A 7,887-nucleotide genomic window follows, 5' to 3' on the forward strand; every position below is an offset into this window, starting at 1 on the left:
ATATATATATATATATATATATATATATATATATATATATATATATATATATATATATATATATTTGTCAAGGTTATAGTAATGTAATTGATGAGTTATGCATGTGTGTGCAGTTACCACTATATTCTCCTAGAGATTAAGCTTGAGCAGGGACTAGTAACTGTCTTAGACTCAAAACGAAAAGATCCCCAGGACTATGCGGACATGATTCAAATGCTCGAGAAGTAAGTTAAATCGATCATTATCCACCATATCAGCAACTTTGTTCATTTCCTGATATATCAAGTAATTGTTTTCTTTGTCTGGCAGGGTTTGGAAAAAATTCTCCAAAAAAGCTCCAGGACTCCCGAAGAAGCTGCAATTTAGACACCCGAAAGTAAGTACTATAGTAGCATGTTCCGCGCATCTCCTATTGATTTGGCATTTTTTCTTATCAGTTTGATTGACCTCTATTTCTTGTAAAGTGGTTGTGGCAGGAAAAAGGGAATGATTTCTGTGGATACTACGTTTGCGAGTCCATCCGCCACACGACCTGTGAGCGGGGCTACACTGACGAACAATATGAAGTACATAAATAACAACATTCACAATTTTATTTTAATACCATCATTTATGTTGAGTTTCATTCATTCATATATATATATATATATGTATTGACCCCCTTCTTCAAATTAGATGTTTCGGAAGCGGGATGAACTCCTAGCACCAGCTCGCATGCGAGCAATTCAAGAGGAATTGGCGGCATTCTTTCTTGACCACGTGATCGCTGAAGACGGAGAATACTATGTGGACCATGAGTCCGTATGATTATATTTGTAAGAGATAATTATTGTATATATGTCGCCGGTAGTGTCGGATAGATATACGAGAATTTGTTGTTCGACCAATCTTTCGGAGAAGGAGAGGTGGTCGATATCACTTCTCTCTGTATGCATATATGTTCATGACGATTTTCTGTTTCCTTCGTTTTCTTACTAGCTAACTAGCGTGTCTAGTCCTCTCTATACGTATGTATAGTACGTAGCGTCGACCAAGCACGGACATAAGAGAGGACACTTCTCTCTATTAATTATAGCTAGCTAACACAATATATGAAACACCTAAATTAACCCCCCAAAACCCCCAAACCCCCCCCCCCCCTCAAAAAAAACAAAAACCCCAGCTACAGAAATGCTGACGCGTGGATGCCTATTGGTCCCGGTTGGTGCCACCAACCGGGACCAAAGGGTCTCCTGCCTGGGCTCCGCGCACAGGCCACGTGGAGGCCCATCAGTCCTGAACCGAGACTAAAGGGGCAGGGAATTAGTACCGACTCTTATGTCCCGGTTCAGGAACCGGGACAAAAGGCCCTTACGAACCGGGACAACAGGCCCTTTTTCTACCAGTGAGTTTACGAGAATCTTCAATCCCTGACTTTATTTTTCATCTTATTGTAAACGATATATGACCATCGTCTAGGAATAAACTCTACTTATTGTACAAAAAACGTTGGGAGGTGACCTGCCGCAGCTACCAACGTGACGCGTGGATGCGCGTTAAAGAATGAGCCTGTGACGGGTTGATGCATAGGAACCAACGAGCCCACCTAAGCGAGTGGTTTTCTTCCCAACCTGGTTTTCTCTAGGAATCTCCACTTTTTTTTTTGGGCCCTTTACTCTATTTTCTACTACCTCTATTTCGAACTATAAGATGTTCTAAAACATTTCAGAATCAGATGTATATAGATGTGTTTTAGTGTGTTTGTTAATTCATTTTAGTTTTTGGGAAGCTTCTATGACCGGTTTTTGGGAAGCTTCTATGACCGGTTTTATTGTTAACTCATTTTAATTTTCTGTGTCGGCTTTTTCTTATCAGTTTTATTCAGTTTTTGGGAAGCTTCTATGACCGGTTTTAGAAGCTTCAGTGTTTTTTCCTATTCTGTGCATTTCTGTGTCGGCTTTTTCATATCGGTTTTTCTTTTTCTTCTTTTCTTCAGTTTTTTCTTATTCTTTTGTTTTCAACAAATGTCTTCTCCTTTTTCAGTTTTAGAAGCTTCTTCAGTTTTCTTTCTTGTTTTTCAACAAATGTCTACTTCTTTCAGTACGCATTGCACATGCGTAACTTTTTTTCCTGGATACTTGTTGATCATTTTTTACATGATATGCATTTCTCACATATTGCTTTATAAAAAATGATAAATACTTTGGAAATGCATGTTCATATTTTTTATAATTGATGGACTTTTTAAACAATGCGGACATTTTTCTACTATGTCACAAATATATTTTTGAGATGTAGAAACATTTATTAAAAATGTCATATAATTTTTTTAATGGTACAAGACATTTTTTGAATTACGTGAACAGATTTCTTACGTTGTATAAAAAAATTCAAAAACGCCATGAACATTTTCTGAAACACGTAAACTTTTTAAAATACTTCATGCATTATTTAAATGGTATAAAACATTTTTTTACATTATTTAGGAATTTTAAAAAATGTCTTGAACTTTTTCAGAAATATAGGAACACTGTTTTAAATGTCATGTTAATTTTTTTAGGTACATAAATTCTTTACATTGCATGAAAAAATTGAACAAGTGATAAAATTTCTCAAAATTAAGGAAAATATTTTTCATTTTTAAAATATAAATAAAAGAAAAAAGAAGAATATGTGCGCTAGGGAGCAGGGCTCCACCCAGGCTGGGATGCGCCATTTTAGGGGGGGCGCCTGAGTTGAGCACACCCTCCATCTAGCAACGCACTAGGGAAAATCCTATTTGCGGCTCTTTGCCACAAGTTGTCGCTGTTTCGCAAGAGCAACTAGTTGACGAGCGCTCCTTCGGAAACCTCCCAACGTTGGGGGTGGGTTGAGAGCGCGCCACTCTGAGCGCTTCCTTCGGATTTTGTTTTTACTTTTTATTTTTTAGCACGCGTTTTTGCTTTCTAAATTGCTTTTTTCGATATTTTCAACCTTTTGGTTTTCCACCTGTCCTTAGTTTTTTCTCAAAAAATATGTTTTTTCCCGCGAGAGGCACAGTTTTGCTTCCGTGAGAAGCAGAAAAAGTGCTCCCAGTTCTGTTTTTTCATCCGGTTTTTTTTGTGAAAAAAACTTCCTCAAAACCTGTCAACATAGGATCTCGCCGCGGGGAATCCAATGATGAAAACGGTTTGAGATTTGGACGTCCGGTTTAAGAGATAAAACGGTTTGACTAAACGGATGTACGAAAAAAAGAAAAAACTCCCAGGTTGCAGAAATTTAAATAATGCATTGCAGTGCGCCAGTTGTCGCAACCTGAGAAGGTAGGAGTGATCTTTGAAAGATGTACTCCTTAATTAGTTTTTTTAGGCAAACATGCATTTATTATTTAAACGTCAGGATCACAGGGACAAAGCTAAGCTCCCCAGGGACCCCTAGCCAGACAAGACGGCTAGTCCCTAGCACTAGTGCATGTTTTGCATGCGCATTCGAGGTCCGAGACTCATGACTAATAGTACAGGAAACAAATAACCCTATACTAAGTGATATTTGATGTAACACGACACCATAAGTAGGTGCACTCCCATGTTTGATGGCGTCGACCACCACTTTGCAACCCGATGCTATCTTTATTCTCCGAAGGTCTCCAGTTGGGAGGTCCGAGACTCATGACTAATAGTAGAGGCTCCTTGCCATGCTGCACTCCATCAGCGAGTGCCTCCAGTTGTCTGGTGATCCAAACAATGCACAGGTATCATACGTAGCCATATTTCGGTGATGTAGTATGTCTCCCATAGGAATAGAATTATGTGCTAAACGCCATGCAAAGGCGTGAAGCTTCGAGGGAACCTTGGTTTGCCAAATGGCGTCCCAGCCCTTACACTCGGGCGAAGTTCCTGAGGCACTCCCCTGACATTCAATCTAGTCTTCCCTGGTCATTTTGAAACGCATGATCATATGATATGAAGAACGGACAGAGAAACTTCCTCTCTCATCTGGTTTTCATGCCCAGAAGTCCTCCACTTGTCTTGTACAAACTGGAATTTTTAGGATTGCCTCAACATCTATGGGGACAAACACTTGGCGTAGGATATCCTCCCGCCATGTAGCGGTCATTTCATCGATTAGATGCGACACCAGTTCGGGAGGGTTCTACACCAGAGATGCCAGGGGCCGCATGATACGTTCTCTTGGCATCCAGTTGTGGCTCCATATGCTGATTGTTTCACCGGTACCCACCCTCTCGATAATCCCCTGTTTGACAATATCCCTACCATCAATGATAGCCCGCCAAATCTGGTATGGGTGCGATCCCAACTCTACATCTAGCAAGCCCGAAGCGGGGAAGTAGCAAGCCTTCAGAATTCGCAAGCTGAGCGACGAAGGCTCGTTAATGATGCGCCAGGACTGCCGTGACAGCAAGGCCAAATTGAAAACCTCCAGATAATGAAATCCTAGTCCTCCCAAGTTTTTTCACCATGTCAGGACGTCCCACGACACCCAGCTTGGTCTTCTCTTCCCCTGCTTGCTCCCCCACCAAAATTGCCTTAAGATGGACGTGCCACTCTCGCAAATGCCTCGATGTAGCCTGAAACATGACACAGAAAACACCGGTATTGCTTGAGCAACCGATTTAATAAGTACCTCCTTGCCTGTAGAAGGCAACAGTTTCTCCATCCATCCTCTTATCTTCTCCCAGACTTGATCTCACAGATATCTAAAAGTGTCGTTTTTTAGTGTCCCACTTGCGTTGGCATGCCCAGATACTTCTCACTTAGGGATTCATTATGTACATCCAACACATTTTTTATATCTTGCTTCAGGCTTTGAGGGAAGCCCTTACTGAAGAAGATCGACGACTTTGCATTATTAACTCTCTGTCCTAAAGCAGCACAATAGGTATTTAATAGGTTTGACACGTCATTTGCCCCCTCCACACTTGACATAGAAAGAAACATGCTGTCATCTGCGAAAAGGAGGTGGTTCATAGCCAGGGCTGTGTGGGCCACCTTCACTCTCAGTAGGACCGATGACTGTAAAAGGCCTGAGAGAGCCCTCTACTGCAAGCAAGAACAAGGGGAAATAGGATCTCCCTGTCGTATACCTCTAATTGGTTTAAGTAGCTCCAACCTTTCACTATGAAAAGAATTGAGAAATAAACTGATCTAACCATGCCCATTACGGTGTCCACCCATGCTTGCGCAAAACCCAATTTTGAATTAGTGATTTCACTGTTCCGTAGAACAAGGGAGCGACCGTTCGGGGTGGGCCGGCCCGTCTAATGATACTGGTTTTGGGAACCTTCTATGATGTTTCTAGCCCTTTTTTAGGTTTTGGGCCGACCTGTTTAGTGTTTCAGCGATACCGGTTGTTTCTTTTTTGTTTTTGTTTTTTCTATTTCTCCTCGTTTTCGTTTTTTCCTTTCTTCTTTCTATTTTTTCTTTTTTCATTTTTTATTTTCTTTCACCTTTTATTTTTTTCAAAATTATTTTCTGTCTTTCAAAAAATGTTTTGGAATCTAAAATATGTTCAACATTTTGAAATCATGTTCACATTTTTGGAAAAAAATCTTATTTCAAATTTTCTTCAGAAATTCCAAAATATTTAGAATTTTAAACAATGTTCACATTTTAAAAAAAATCACAAACTAAGACGTTCAAGGTTTTCAAATAAATGGTCCAGCTTTCAAAATTTGTTCACACATTCAAATAATATTCATATTTCACAATTTTTTCACAAATTCATAAAATGTTTGGGAACTTCAAAATATGTTCCTGCATTCCAAATTTGTTTACAAATTCATGAATGTTATGTTTTTGAAATTTGTTTGCAAATTCAAAAAATTGCTCATGTTTTCAAAATCTGTTAGCCAATTCCATAAATGTTTGGGGGGGGGGGGTTTCGAAAAATGTTTTGAGTTTTGTAAAAAAATGCTACTAATTTTGAAAAAACTTTCACGTTTTCACTTTTGTTCTTGTTTTTTTAATGTTTCAAAAAGTTCTTTGGGGGGAATTTTGCGAATTGGGTTTTAAGTTTTGTCGCCGCTGTTTTTTCTTTGACAGCAAATAGACTTTATTTCTCATATGATGGTCACGTCGTTTACAAGTAAATGAGAGTCAAAGTCCGGAATTACATCGTCCCAAGAACCTGACGGTCTAGCACTAAAAAATGGTTAGCTAGCTCATCTGCTACCTAATTAGCTTCTCGAAAACAGTGTCTAAATGATATTTTGGCGAAGCCCATTGCCAACTGAATACATTCAGAGACGAATGCAACGCCGGGTCCTAGATAAGAGTCCATTTGCTGAATTGTCTCCACCGCAAACGAGCAATCAGATTCAATCTCCTCATTGTTGCACCCCAAATTTGCCAACAAGTATATTCCATTTCTAATTGCCAAGAGCCCCGCTCAATCAAATCTCGGATATGCGGAAGAAACCAAGTCGCTACTGCTAAAAAGTCACCTGGTCATCACACACGACATCACCGCAAGCTCCAGATAAAGTATCCAGATAAAATGATGCATCTACATTGACCTTGACCAATCCATGAGACGGTTTTTACCACATATGTTCTTTGTTCTATCTTCTTCCGAGTCGGGAGCTTTGGAGACATCGATCTGATGTAATTTGTAGTTAGGGCACGAATATATAGTGTTTTTTCTCAGGATTTTGAATCACGATTCCTTTCACAAGTTGTCGCCGTTGCCACCAAAGGTATCATGCTGCGACAACAGCCAGTTCGGCCACAAGTAGTCCATCTAAAACAACATCAAGTTTTGGTAAGATCTCCATAGTGACTAAGCGTGATCTGTCCTCATCAGTTACTCTTTGAATGGCATCCAGAAGTCCTAGCTGAGACCACAAGTGTTTCACACGAAGACATTTGAAGAGACAATGTTGCAAGTCTTCCTTTTGTTTTCTACTATATTTCCGAACAGGAGACCCCCGCCACCGCCGTCGGCCCCCAGGCATAGCCCGGCGTCGTCCTCCGACAGCGACGGAGGGAGGGGAGGAAGGAGGTGACGCCCCCGGCGGCGAGGGTTGTGACACCACCCGAGTCGCCCGAGCGGGGGCGACGCGGGGGTCGGGATGTGATGGGATAGAAAGAGACGATGAGAGGGTTCTGGATCTGCTCTCTGTTGTGGAGGAGGTGGCCGGCAGAGGGAGATCGAGTGGCGGTGGCGACGGGGCTCCCTCCCGCTGCGAGAGGCGTTGCAGAAATGTAACATTTGTACCATGTTTTAAATATATACATTAGCACTATGCATCTTCATAATTAATGATACTACACTATCGGCATGCACACACATATCTACTTTAGTCGCTCTATGAAAACCGACAACAAGATTTCAATTACACTTCCGTCGCGCTGCTACCACTCTATAAAGTGCTCCTTTCATCACATCGTCCCTGGTGATTAATGAAAGCTATAACGTGATAAACTAACCTGCCAGTGCACTTCTACATGGCCAACTTGATAGTACTAACCAGCCAATTGTCTCTTCTGGATACTAGCAGGTCGACGGAAGACTTCAATATCACTGGAGCACAATGCATCTAGCAGTTGGCTAGGTATAGTCAATCTGAAATGAAAATACAAGTTGGAAAGAATCTAACCTTTGTATATCCAGGGCAGCACAATGGAGCAGCTGGCCAGGTATAATCAATCTGAAAGAAAAATACAAGTTAGAAAGCATCTAATCTTTGTATATCCAGGACAGCACGACTGAGCAATAATTGAGATTTCCCAGTTATTCCATGGTGACAATCTGTGGAGAAATAAATGCAACTAGCATGTGGTTTCTTGAAAGCATCCAAACCATTCCTCTCTTTTTTTCGGGGCTCTAACTGTGGAGAATGATTTGGTGCATCGATAATTGATTGATCGTGCACTAGGCACATATATATAGGTACAAGGGGTGCGACCG

This window comes from Triticum urartu, chromosome 2A (genome assembly GCF_056163025.1).
Source record: "Triticum urartu cultivar PI428250 chromosome 2A, HENAU_Tu73, whole genome shotgun sequence".
NCBI classification, from domain to species: Eukaryota; Viridiplantae; Streptophyta; class Magnoliopsida; order Poales; family Poaceae; genus Triticum; species Triticum urartu.